This window comes from Aquarana catesbeiana, linkage group LG13 (assembly GCF_042186555.1).
Source record: "Aquarana catesbeiana isolate 2022-GZ linkage group LG13, ASM4218655v1, whole genome shotgun sequence".
NCBI lineage: Eukaryota > Metazoa > Chordata > Amphibia > Anura > Ranidae > Aquarana > Aquarana catesbeiana.
In genome coordinates, this window is record NC_133336.1 from 28,582,049 (window position 1) to 28,597,017 (window position 14,969).

Genomic DNA, 14,969 nt, shown 5'->3' on the forward strand with positions numbered 1-14,969 from the left:
CTGCTCTGACACCCCCTCTCTGCAGCCTCTGAAGATGGGAGAACGGGGCTAATCCAATGGAAAGACGCATGTGGGTGTCTGAGCACAGCCATCAAAGCAATCTTCTTCTTGTATTTGTGTCCCAGCAGATGATACTGTTATTCCGAGCAAAAGAAAACCTCGCTAATTGCAACGAGCAGAGGAAGTCAGAACAGATTGAATTATTCACTGCTCAGATCCTGCAAATTGGAAAAAGAAATTGGAGAGAGGAGGCCATTTTAAAGGATCAGTCCGACCCGAGAGTGCTACTTCAGTTAGAGACGGAGGATCGCGGGCTGAATCATATTTTGGCGCAGGGGCGCAGGGCTGGGACAAGGGGTGGGCAGGAGGGACGGCTGCCCTGGGCGCAATGGTTTATTGTAGGGATGGGGGCGCCCTGACCCTAACCCTAATCAAAGAGGGGGGCGCAGTTTTGCGTCTTTACCTTGGGCACTGGAGGACCTTGTCCCGGCACTGCAAGGACGGCCTGTCCGTTTAGGGCGCACGGGCGCCGCCCCCTCTCTACACACGCCCCCCCCATATGGTTAATGGATAGATTCATGCATAGCATGAATCTATCCACGGCCGCCCCCTATCGGGACGGGGAGCGCATGAATTACAGCGGCGGGGTGTTTTTTGAAGCACCTGATTAGAACCATAGGCTCTATTAGGCTTTAAAATAGGGTGGACTGGGAGCGCAGAGCATTGCACTCGGAGCCCACCCAGGTGTGTTAGAAAAGCAAATGAATATTCGCTTTTCTAGCACTGAACCACCTCTCCGCCATTTAGGAAGCGCGAGTACCCGTTTCCCGATTGGCTGAAAGGTCAGGCGATCCTATTGGACGCCTAGGAGGAGGAGGAGGGGGTTGCACGGCAGAAGGTGATCCACACCACAGGAGAAGGAACAAAGTCACCGGACACGTTTCCTAGATGGGGTAAGTGAAGAGCTTAGATGCTTTCCTCCCGGGGGGGGGGGGGGGGGCGTTTGCCCCCCTCCCAAAAAGAAAAAAAAACACCAGCCACCACTGTTTTAGCGTCTTCTTGGGATTACAGACAAGAGATCTCCCTGCCATATTCCAGGTCCTTTTTCCCAAAAGCAAGTCTCACTCAACCTGCTGCCTTCCCTGTTATCCAGACATTCGTAGGGAGGACCCCCTGGGTGCAGAAGGTGGGCGGGGCTGAGAACTCAAGTACAGATCCTCCTCCATCAGGAGCTCTTCTAAATAGGAAACCTTCATTTTGTTTGCAAATATTAAAGATTCTAACTATCAACAAGAATGAGTTCTTACATTTAAAGAGCACCTGTCATTTCAGATCCATCATGGCAGCGCCTGTTGGTGGGCATCCACTCACCCGCCACGTCCCTCACCTTGTTGTGTCACTGCCGCATCACCGGCCGTCCCAATATGGTGAATGAGACTGTCGGTGAGTCAACAGTGAGTCAGAGGAGGAGCCTCTGCAGGACAGAGATGACAGTTGCTCTTTAAAAATTATGAATTAAATCCAGTTGATTTACCCACGTAAGGACCGGGTCTATTTTTTACACTTGGTGTTTACAAGTTAAAATCATTTTTTTTTTCCTAGAAAATTACTTAGAACTCCCAAACATTATATATTTTTTTTCAGACACCCTAGAGAATAAAATGGTGGTCGTTGCAATACTTTATGTCACACCGTATTTCTGCAGCAGTCTTACAAATGCAAACTTTTGGGAAAAAATACAAGTTTTTGAATTAAAAAAATAGGAAAACAGTAAAGTTAGCACAATTTTTTTTTGATATTGTGAAAGATGATGTTACGCCGAGTAAATTGATACCCAATATATCACGCTTCAAAATTGCGCACACTCGTGGAATGGAGACAAACTTTGACACTTAAAAATCTCCATAGGCGACATTTAAAAATTTCTACACAGTACCAGTTTGGAGTTACAGAGGAGGTCTAGGGCTAGAATTATTGCTCTCGCTCTACCGATCGCGGAGATACCTCACATGTGTAGTTTGAACACCGTTTACATATGCGGGCGCGACTTACATATGTGTTTGCTTCTGCGCACAAGGGCGCTTTAATTTTTTTTTTTTTCCCTTCTTATTTATTTTACTTTTTATTTTTCATTTTCACACTGTCCCTTTAAAAAAAGATGACTTCTATTCCTAATACAAGGAATGTAAACATCTCTTGTAATAGAAAAAAAATGCATGACAGGACCTCTTTAATGTGAGATCTGGGGTCAAAAAGACCTCAGAGCTCACATTTACACTTAAAAGCAATATATATATATATATATATATATATATATATATATATATATATATATATATATATTTATATATATTTTTTTTCTTTAAATAAAGAAAAAAGTATTTTTTTAATAAATAATAATAATAAATAAAAAAAAATTGTCCCTTTAAGGCATTTGGGCGGAAGTGATGTGTGACGTCGCTCCCGTCATCCAATGGCATAGAGTCGAGTGGGGAGCCATCATTCCCTCACTCCACTTCCCGCCTATCAGGGGAAAGGATCGGATCACCTCCGTCGCTACCGACGGATCCGATAAGCGCCGGAGGTGACCAGGACGTGACGGGTGGGGTGGTGGGCACCTCTCCCGCCACCAATAAACGTGATCTTGAGGCGAATCCGCCATGGAGACCACTTTTATCTTAAAGCAGACCGCCCGTCGTTGAAGAAAATACCGGGGTTATGGCAGCTATACGCTGCCATAAAAACGGTATTTAACATCAAAATAGCGACATAAATCCACGGTGGGCGGTCCAGAAGTGGTTAAATCGACCCTTTTTACTAGTGATTTAAATCGACCTGATTTAAATCAAAACCATCCTGTTCTCCTCTGACAGTCCTATGAGGCTGAAGGACCCCTGACCCTCTGGACAGTGCTGATTGGCCCTGTGCTGATCACATGCACCCTCTCGAAAGGAAAAAAAAAAAAAACACTAGCAGTACACACCAAACTGAGCATGTGCAGAGTGCCCCCCAAGGCTCTGTTCTATAAGCAGATGGATTGGGGACAGTGGAACAAGAATGCTTTCATGCATATGCAGACTGATTTTACAGTTGTGCGTTTAGTAACACTTTAAAATGTGTTTATCACGAGTCTAAATCAAGTAAGGGTTTATTATTCACAAGCAAGAGGTCAAAAAGAATTACCAAAGCGTTTCGGGTACCCGCACAGCCCCTTCCTTTAGAGTCAGTAATGGCAGTGAATGCTACCTCTGGGACAGTCAGCCCTCACTGCTATTACTGTCCCTGATGAAGAAAGGTTTGAGCCTCAAAACGCGTTGAATATATTTTTTTTACCTCTTGATTGTGAAAAATAAACTTTTACTGGACTTGATCTAAGAACAGTAAGGCTTCACTTGTAAAAAATAAATAAATAAATAAATAAACACATTTACAAGGTTTTTTTTTTAAATGTATGGATCATTGTTTTCAATAGAGACAGTCACATGCGCTGGGCTCAGATCCGTAACACAGAATCCAAAAATCTGCGTCGGAGGATCTACATATACAGGAATGCCAGATGCAGGTATTGGGGGAAAAAAACACAGGACAATTTTACGTATTTACCGATCATTGCGCAGGAATTTTTGTGTTAGAAACAAAAAAACACGCGTAAAAAGAACAGTAAAATGTTTACACCAGTGATCTCCAAACTGTGGCCCGAGGGCCAGATGCGGCCCCCTTTGCTTGCCTCTTTCCAGTCCTTGGGCACTATTTTTCCCACTAGTCCAGTGCCGTCTCTGCAGACTCAACCAGCACTCAGATATGAATCTGTCCAATCACAGGCAGATCGAAATTGGATATTTCTCCAATTACATACAGCAGCAGCCCTGAGGAAGGGCAAGTCCTTGTTCCCCCCTGAAACACGTTGGCTTCATTTCACCGTTATTTTAGATAAAACATTTTTTCAAAATACGTAAATTTGCTGGACAGCGGGCGCTCCTTTACATCTACTTTTCTCGAATATTTACAGAATTGACCAGCAGGCCGTACCTCGAGGTAGCATAATAGATAGTGATAAGGACCACTACCCTCTCTTCTAGCTGGACAACAATCTCTGGAAGAAAATCCTTCCGACCTGCCCACATTCCCACATATTCACAAGCAGTGACTGATCGAGTCAGTCCAACACGATCTCCACCCCCAAAGAGAATCCCACTGATACAAGACACTCTTCCCCCCACTGACACCAATGATGGGGCGCTATTCCCCCCCACTGACACCAATGATGGGGCACTCTTCCCCCCACTGACACCAATGATGGGGCACTATTCCTCCCACTGACACCAATGATGGGACACTCTTCCCCTCCACGGACACCAATGATGGGGCACTCTTCCTCCCACTGACACCAATGATGGGGCACTCTTCCCCCCACTGACACCAATGATGGGACACTCTTCCCCCCACTGACACCAATGATGGGACACTCTTCCCCCCACTGACACCAATGATGGGACACTCTTCCTCCCACTGACACCAATGATGGGGCACTCTTCCCCCCACTGACACCAATGATGGGGCACTATTCCTCCCACTGATACCAATGATGGGACACTCTTCCCCCCACTGACACCAATGATGGGGCGCTATTCCCCCCCACTGACACCAATGATGGGGCACTCTTCCCCCCCACTGACACCAATGATGGGGCACTCTTCCCCCCCACTGACACCAATGATGGGGCACTCTTCCCCCCACTGACACCAATGATGGGACACTCTTCCCCCCACTGACACCAATGATGGGACACTCTTCCTCCCACTGACACCAATGATGGGGCACTCTTCCCCCCACTGACACCAATGATGGGGCACTCTATCTCCCCACTGACACCAATGATGGGACACTCTTCCCCCCACTGACACCAATGATTAGGGCACTCCCCCCCCACTGACACCAATGATGGGGAACTCTTCCCCCCCACTGACACCAATGAAGGGGCACTATTCCTCCCACTAATGCCAATGATTGGGCATTGATTATTTCCACTGACACTGGGGCATTTTCTACTCCCACTGACCACAGTCCAGCCCCCCAAAAGTCTGAAGTCTAAATTGACCCTTTGTTTAGAAAGACTGGAGACACCCATGTGAATGTATCCTAATAGTGGTAAGGGCTGCCTCTCAGAACAGACAACACTCACTGCCATTACTATCCTCGATGAAGAGGGATGTGTGAACCCCTGAAATGTGTTGGTACACTTTATGTCCTCTTGCTTGTGAAATATACAGTGCCTTGAAAAAGTATTCATACCCCTTAACATTTTCCACATTTTGTCATGTTACAACCAAAAACATAAATGTATTTTATTGAGATTTTATGTGATAGACCAACACAAATTGGCACATAATTGTGAATTGGAAGGAAAATGATAAATGGTTTTCAAAATGTTTTACAAATAAATATGTGAAAAGTGTGGGGTACATTTGTATAGCGCCCCCCGGAGTCAATACTTTGTAGAACCGCCTTTCACTGCAATTACAGCTGCAAGTCTTTTTGGGGATGTCTCTACCAGCTTTGTACATCTAGAGAGGGACATTTTTGCTGATTCTTCTCTGCAAAATATCTCAAGCTCTGTCAGATTGGATGGAGAGCGTCTGTGAACAGCAATTTTCAAGTCTTGCTACAGATTCTCAATTGGATTTAGGTCTGGACTTTGACTGGACCATTCTAACACATGAATATGCTTTGATCTAAACCATTCCATTGTAGCTCTGGCTGTATGTTTCGGGTCGTTGTCCTGCTGGAAGGTGAACCTCCGCCCCAGTCTCAAGTCTTTAGCAGGCTCTTATGCCGTGTACACACGAGTGGACTTTTCGACCGGACTGGTCCGACGGGACGAATCCGTCGGACAATCCGACCTTGTGTGGGCTTCATCGGACCTGCAGCGGACTTTTTCAGTCGAAAATCAGACGGACTTTAGATTTGGAACATGTTTCAAATCTTTCCAACGGACTCGAGTCCGGTCGAAAAGTCCGCTCGTCTGTATGCTAGTCCGACGGACGAAAACCGACGTTAGGGCAGCTATTGGCTACTGGCTATCAACTTCCTTATTTTAGTCCGGTCGTACGGCATCACGTACGAATCCGTCGGACTTTGGTGTGATCGTGTGTAGGCAAGTCCGTTCGTTCGAAAGTCCGTCGGAAAGACCGTTGGACCTTTGATGTCAAAAAGTCTGCCCATGTGTACACGGCATAACAGGTTTTCTTCTAAGATTGTCCTGTATTTGGCTCCATCCATCTTCCCATCAACTCTGACCAGCTTCCCTGTCCCTGCTGAAGAAAAGCATCCCCACAACATAATGCTGCCACCGCCATGTTTCACGGTGGAGATGGTGTGTTCAGGGTGATGTGCAGTGTTAGTTTTCCGCCATGCTTAGTGCTTTGCTTTTAGGCCAAAAAGTAAAATTTTGGTCTCATCTGACCAGATCACCTTCTTCCACATGTTTGCTGTGTCCCCCACATGGCTTCTCACAAACTGCAAACAGGACTTCTTATGGCTTTCTTTGAACAATGGCTTTCTTTATGCAACTCTTCCATAAAGGTCAGATTTGTGGAGAGCACGACTAACATTTGTCCTGTGGACAGATTCTCCCACCTGAGCTGTGGATCTGTGCAGCTCCTCCAGAGTTATCAAGGGCCTCTTGGCTGCTTCTCTGATGAATGTTCTCCTTGCCCGGCCGGTCAGTTTAGGTGGACGGCCATGTCTTGGTAAGTTTGCAGTTGTGCCATACTCTTTCCATTTTCGGATGATGGATTGAACAGTGCTCCATGAGATGTTCAAAGCTTTTTTTTATACCCTAACCCTGCTTTAAACTTCTCCACAACTTTATCCCTGACCTGTCTGGTGTGTTCCTTGCCCTTCACAATGCTGTTTGTTCACTAAGGTTCTCTAACAAACCTCTGAGGGCTCCACAGAACAGCTGTATTTATACTGAGATTCAATTACACACAGGGGGACTCTGTTTATTAGTTAGGTGACCTCTGAAGGCAATTGGTTCCACTAGATTTTAGTTGGGGGTATCAGAGTAAAGGGGGCTGAATACAAATGCACGCCACACTATTCAGATATTTGTTAAAAAAAAATTGAAAACCATTTATCAATTTCCTTCCACGTCACAATTATGTGCCACTTTGTGTTGGTCTATCACATAAAACCCCAATAAAATAAATTTACGTTTTTTTGGCTGTAACATGACAAAAAGTGGAAAATTTCAAGGGGTATGAATACTTTTTCAAGGCACTGTAAACCTTTACTGGACTGGATGTAGACTTTGTGATGCTCTAATCCTTTTATACAAAGAACAGGCAAAGTGACATAATCTGTGTTGCTGTTGAAGCACTCATGAATGGCCTTGTAAAATGCACCTTAGCAGCAAACAATTGTTGAAAAAGTTCTGCTGGCTCAAACCTGCTTTGAATGGACTGCCTTAACGCCACGCATGCTGGTGGGCGAAATACCACACATTAAAACCCACCATGACGCAAATGGCCCTAACTATGTGTGCAAAGCTTCTGTCTGTCAGACAAGTCACACAGGGAATCCAGTGGGTTGTGGTGCTTCAAATGGCCCCCCCACCCACCATTCTCCATTCTCCGAGCGACATCTTCCCGTCTCTACACAGCCTGCCTTAGTGAGCCTAGAAGTGGTTAAATCTGCAGATTTTTTGCTTAATTTGGCCGAGTTCCTATTCTGAGGTGACGGATTTCTTTGCCAGTTCACTAAAATAAACCAGCCTATCCCCCCCACCTCCTCCCCAAACGTCGAGAGAAGAAGACATTGTACAAAACGCCCCTGTCACAGATGAAATCGGAATTTTTGCGGACTTCATTTTGGCACGCAGCAGTCCGGTGAAAAACACGCTCACACCCATAGAACAAACAACGATCTATTTACAGGATGTGGCAAGCTATTCCCCTTTTCTCAGCGTGAAATTATAATCTATTTACAAACCTTGCGGGCCTTATTCACTACTGTGGTCCTGCAGGGTGGCACACGGTGCCTGGTATGAATTTCCATCAAAGTTAAGAAGGTTTTGACCCGTTGTGACTGATGACACCCACACAGCCAGGGCCGCTTTAGAAATTGTGGGGCCCCCTACAGCTTATTTGACAAAGGCCAAGCCCTGGACAGCCTAACTGCCTGCCCAGGCTGATTGCTATAGAGCAGGGGTATCAAGCTCAATTTTATTGAGGGCCGCATCAGCACTATGGTTACCCTCAAAGGAGCAGTTGTAACTGGGTAAGCTATGTACAGAGTGCAGGGTTCAGGAGTGCATTACATACAAAGTGCAGAGTTCAGGATTAAATTACGTACAGAATGCAGAGTTCAGAAGTACGCTACATACAGAGTGCAGGGTACAGAAGTACGCTACATGCAGGGTGCAGGGTTCAGAAGTACGCTAAATACAGAGTGCAGGGTTCAGAAGTACGCTACATACAGAGTGCGGGGTACAGAAGTACGCTACATGCAGGGTGCAGGGTTTAGAAGTACGCTACATACAGAGTGCAGGGTTCAGAAGTACGCTACATACAGAGTGCAGGGTACAGAAGTACGCTACATGCAGGGTGCAGGGTTCAGAAGTACTCTAAATACAGAGTGTAGGGTTCAGAAGTACACTACATGCAGGGTGCAGGGTTTAGAAGTACGCTACATACAGAGTGCAGGGTTCAGAAGTACGCTAAATACAGAGTGCAGGGTTCAGAAGTACGCTACATACAGAATGCAGGGTTCAGAAGTACGCTACATACAGAGTGCAGGGTTCAGAAGTACGCTATTAACAGAGTGCAGGGTTCAGAAGTATGCTACATACAGAGTGCAGGGTTCAGAAGTACGCTAAATACAGAGTGCAGGGTTCAGAAGTATGCTACATACAGAGTGCAGGGTTCAGAATTACGCTACATACAGCTTGCAGGGTTCAGAAGTACGCTACATACAGAATGCAGGGTTCAGAAGTACGCTATTTACAGAGTGCAGGGTTCAGAAGTTCGCTATGTACAGAGTGCAGCATTCAGAAGCGTGCTACATACAGAATGCAGGGTTTAGGATTACACTCCGTACAGAGTTCAGAGGTGTGCTTTGTACAGAGTGCAGTGTTCAAAAGCGCGCTGCATACAGAGTGCAAAGTTCAGGGGTGTGCTGTGTACAGAGCGCAGGGTTCAGGAGTGCATTACATACAGGGTGCAGAGTTCAGGATTACACTATGTATAGAGTGTAGAGTTCGGGAGTGCACAAGTACAGAGTGTAGTGTTCAGGTTTGTGCTATGTACAGAGCACAGGGTTTAGGGGTGCTCTGTGTACAGAGTGCAGGGTGCACTATGCACAGTGTGCAACCCCAACCCCCCCCCCAAAGCTTTCTTACATCTCTACTCTCTCCTACTTGGCCTGGCTGGTTTAGGAGTGCGCTGTGTACAGAGTGCAGTGTTTAGAGGTGTGCTACGTACAGAGTGAAGGGTTCGGGAGTGTGTTGCATACAGAGCGCAGAGTCCAGGGGTGTGCTACGTACAGAGTGCAGGGTTCAGGAGTGCGTTACATGCAGGGTGAAGAGTTCAGGATTACCCTATAAACAGAGTGTAGAGTTCATAAGTGCGCTACGTACAGAGTGTAGAGTTCATAAGTGCGCAAGTACAGAGTGTAGAGTTCAGGGGTGTGCTGTGTACAGAGTGCAGGGTTTAGGGGTGCGCTATGCACAGTGTGGCTGTAGTACCTCCCTGTGTAGGTGGCTCTATTACCTGTGTATTTAGCTCCAGTACCTCCCTGTGTAGGCGGCTTTGCCTTGCCTTGCAAGTAGATCATTCTCTCTCTCAGATTCTGGTGATCTGTCCCCGCCGTGAGTGTGTGTAGGGATCTGTTAGATCTGGGTGCCGCTAAGAGCAAAGAAGGCACCTGGATGTGGGAGGGAGTGGAGGGTGTGAGCCAGAGGTGGCTGAATTGAGTTCCCACCACGTTTTGGTTGCAAAACTGGGTGCAAAGGCCACGTGACAAGGCCTGGTGGTCTGGATTTGGAACGTAGGCCTTGTGTTTGACATATGTGCTATAGAGGAAGCTGAAACTTAAATTGTCAGGAGCCACGGCACAAGGGAAGTCTCCGCCTGCTCCCAAAAAAATAAAGTAAATAGTTTCCTGCTGGACTGGGGCCCAGTGAACTTTTCGTTAATTGTTGGGAGCCCCAGATTGTATGTGCCCAAAGGTCCTCCTTGGGCCATCTGCTGAACTGATGGGGTCCCTGGCCCGGTGATTGTCCTGCGGTGTGCACATCCAGCATGAGATGCCGTTAATGCGACCAGTTGAGAAATTGTGTTTGTTCATCATCAAGCTAGAATGTCTTCTGTCGTCTGGTGATGTCTCCTGGAAATGTATGGCTGCATGCGGGAATAAACATGCTGGGTTTGATGTAAGGAAGATAAAAGCAGACTCTGCGAGCGTCTTGCTGTTTTGATAAATGGATAAAATGTCATTCTTCAGTAGGTCTGGATATACCGCTCAAAGGAAAATTAGATCAATGCATGATCAGCATTTCATCCAGAAAGGCCAAGCGTACCAGCCCATTACCGAACAGCCCTTGCAACGAAAATGTTTGCGTTGGATCCTCTTATTATGGCACATGCTTGCATGCAGCCCCATTCATTTCTATGCGTGAGCCATACTATGTTGGATGCCTAGAGCAGTGTATCTCAACCTTTTTTTCTGTCAAAACACACTTTAAAATGATGCACAATCTTGAGGCACCCCACGCTAAAATGTAAAGCACTAAATTAACAGTTTTACATAATGCAAAGGCATTGGCACACATAGGACACCCAACATTGGAGGTCATTTATTTTTACTAAGCAAATACCTTTGCACACTGCTACTGACTAGTTTTGCAGATTTTTTTCTTCTCCCTTAGTTTCTCTGCCAAATTCAGCTGTGACCCCAGTGCTGACGGAGAGAGGCAAACAAGTATATCCCCAAGTGCCCGATGTCCTCCTTATTAACCTATGACATTATAGGTTGTTAGGATGCCAGCAGCTAGATCACATGGTGCCCAAGGGTATAATGCTGCAGAATTAACACATGTGGCTTTGTGTAACAGAAAAGGCAGGATTGAGCTACTTGTCAGCTTGTTGACAATTTTTTGGGTAATTTGAAGCAATTTTGGGGCATTTTACCAAGGCACTCCTGAAGAACTTAGAAGGCACCCTGGTTGAAAAACGGATGGCCTAGAGGATGCTATGAGCATACCTCCCAACTTTTTGAGATGGTAATGAGGGACACCTATCAGCAAAAGTATGCAGGCATAGGACACACCCCCTGCCACGCCCCCTTAAAAGGAGAATTGTACAAAAAAACAAGATTGGTTAAACCCACAAGTGCTTTTTTTAACCAGTACTATTCCTTTATATTGGCTTTTGGAATTTACAAATGCAGCAATTTATAAATCAGATGAAAGGTTTAGCACCGGAAAACACTTTTTGATGGATAAAAAGTGCATTTTATATACATCTATATCAGGGATCTCAAACTGGTGGCCCTCCAGCTGTTGCAAAACTACAAGTCCCATGAGGCATTGCAAGACTGACAGTTACAAGCATGACACCCACAGGCAGAGGCATGATGGGACTTGTAGTGTCTCAACAGCTGGAGGGCTGCCAGTTTGAGACCCCTGATCTATATAGATCAGGCCAAAATGAGGGACAAATGAGGAGGAATGAGGGACAGAGGGACATTGCTCCAAATCAGGGACAGTCCCTCGAAATCATGGACAGTTGGGAGCTATGGTTATGAGTACAGCTCACCCATAGGAATAAATGCATTTGCAGTTAAAGGAGGACCTGGTAGGGCATTTCCGTTGCAAGGGCAGGGCCCAGGTTTTCATTATTGGAAGGTTTTTATTGCTAACTGAATGTCCACTGTGAGAAATTCACCCTCCCAATACCCCCAAACCAGGAATGAAAGTGAGAGAAATTCCAACAGTTTAACAGGAACAGAAAAAAAAATCTTCTAATGCTGTGTTGGGCAACTTACTTGATATGGGGGACCTCAAGTGTGGCCCCCAACATCACCACATCATTAGCACATAAAATAAAGTGAATATTCATTTGTCAGAGACAACAGACAAACGACAAGATATAGTCAAAGACTGTGGACATGATACATGAGATGGCCAATGACAGTAGAAATGATACAAAAGATGGCCAAAGACGGTGGACATGATACAAGAGGTAGCCAAAAATGGTGGACATGATACAAGAGATGGCCAAAAACGGTGAACATGATACAAGAGATGGCCAAAGATGGTGGACATGATACAAGAGATGGTCAAAGACTGTGGACATGGTACAAGTGATGGTCAGAGACCCCACACATTCCCATAGACACACTCCTAAACCTTGCGGACAGCCTACCCAGAAGAGTTGAAGCTCTTATAGCTGCAAAGGGTGGGCCAACTCAATATTGAACCCTACAGACTAAAGCCTCGTGCATACGATGCGATTGTTGGCAGGGGATTGTCTGTAGACAGACTGTTGTCCTTAGTTAGTATGCTCCTTTTGACAATTGTTGTCCAACTTTCGGCCAACAAATGTTGGATGGCAGGCTAGTAAATGTTTGGCGGAGAACAGTCTGTTGTCAGATTTTCGTATGGTCAGTACACAAATCCGTCACACAAAAGTCGAAAGTACAAACACGCATGCTCGGGAATCAATGCTCACCAAACATGAAATTAGCAGAAGGGGCCCAAAGGGTGGCGCTCAAGAGCTGAAATTCCTCGTAGTACGTAACTACGTTCGTGTTTGTTGCACGACAATTATGTACCATTAGTATGCAAGACAAGATCCTGGCACACGCAAGAAATCAGACTCTCGGTTGGCCAACAATCGTACTGTGTGTACGAGGCTTAAGACTGGGATGCCATTAATGTTCATGTGCGTGCAAAGGCAGGCGCCCCAATACCTTTTGGTAATATAGTGTATGTGTATGGCCAGCTTGCTTTGGACAGAATTCTTCTCACGTTCCTGTTGTGTCTTTGGGACATGGAGTCAAGATAATTCTCCCCAAAGGGACACATACCCAAAAAAGACAGTGTTGTAACTGTTCCCTACTCTAAATCTAAAACTACAAAATATATGCTCAAAGCTGGAAAATTGACCGGGCCCGAGTTCAGTGCACTGGGTATTCACTATAAATTATGCATAGTAGAAAATTAAGATTCAAAGACCAGCTGGGGGGAAAAGTGGGGCAGCCAGGAAGCCAGGATAAACATGTGTTCTATGCCAAGACCTGGACTTCCCCTCGCCTGTGAGATGCGTTGAACCCTGCGATAAACATACACAACCTTTTTTTTTTTATTATTAAGTGTCTTTAATATATAAAGATTGAGCTATCTCTTTGCGAGGACTTACTACCAACAAATATCTGGAATATCTTTTTTTTTTTTTCCAATGTACTTATTATCAGGCAAAGCACATGAAGACATTTCTTTCCCTGCCTTCTAATGCTGACAGTACAATATGTCAAACTCGGTGTAATTAGGACATAATAGGCCTGATCTCAGCAATAGGCTCCACTTATCTGATGTGTACAATAGAGAGGAATTATGTGCTGGTGGCTTAGCTTAACAGGGAACGCTCAGAGATTGTCTAAGTGGTATATTTAGGAGCAGTGGAAAGGCTGATTTGCCTATTATTCGCCTGGTGAATGCTTGAACGCGTTTGATAGAGCAGATTCACCACAAAGATTCAGCTGCATATTCAAAAGGCATTCGCCAGCTGGCTTTGATGCTGTCAGCAGACGCTAGTCTTCATCAAGCCTTGACTTGGGTCCAGGGGCGGACCGACCATTCGGGCACTCGGGCACTGCCCGAGGTCCCCATGCCACTAAGGGCCCCATCAGGGTTGCCAGCCTCAATAAAACCAGGGACAGTATGTAAAAATCTGTTTTTTTTTTAAATCCCAAGATTATAACTGCCCCGCCTCTCCAGTACCTTTTCAGTGTGTGTATGTGTATTCTGTGTGTGTATATTGTGTGTGTATATTTTGTGTGTATATTGTGTGTCTGTGTGTGTATACTGTATGTGTGTGTATACTGTGTGGCTCCATAATCTATTGCCTGGGGGCCCCATAATCTCCTATTGCCTGGGGGCCCCATAATCTCCTATTGCCTGGTGCCCCATAATCTTCTCCTATTGCCCGGGGGCCCCATAATCTCCTATTGTCCGGGGGCCCCATGAGAGTCAGTCCGCCCCTGCTTGGGTCCCTTAGTGAATTTTGTCGTGATTGTTTTAACATCGGCTGCTCAAGCCCTGAAGTAGGAGGAGGCTTGTACCAGGCGTTCCTCCATTCATGATTCATAAGCCACAATTAAGGCCTGATGGCCGAAACGCGCTGGATTTTTTTACTGTTGTTCACCTGCAGTGGAAAGGCTGATTTGTCTATTATTCGCCTGGTGAATGTTTGAACGTGTTGATAGAGCACATTCACCACAAAGACTTAGCTGCATATTCAAAAAGGCATTCGCATAGGCAGCTGGCTTTGATGCCGTCAGCAGACACAAGTCTTCATCAAGCCTTGACTCGGGTCCCTTAGTGCATTTTGTTGTGATTGTTTTAACATTGGCTGCTGAAGCCCTGAAGAAGGAGGAGGCTTTTCCCCCCTGAAACACGTTGGCTATACTGTATTTGATGCTCTTAACTATACTATGTTTCAAAAAAACCTTCAAGTGAGATGAGCCTTTGTACCAGGCGTTCCTCCATTCATGATTAATGAGCCATGATTAAGGCCTGATGGCCGAAACGCGCTGGATTTTTTGACTGTTGTTCACCTACATTAATAAAATGATGTTTTAGCCGACTTCCATTACACCAGCCTTTCTCCCTTTTTGGCACAGGTTCCTCCATTCACATCCAAATAATTGCCATCTAGCAAACGACCCCTTTGCCACCATCAGAGAGG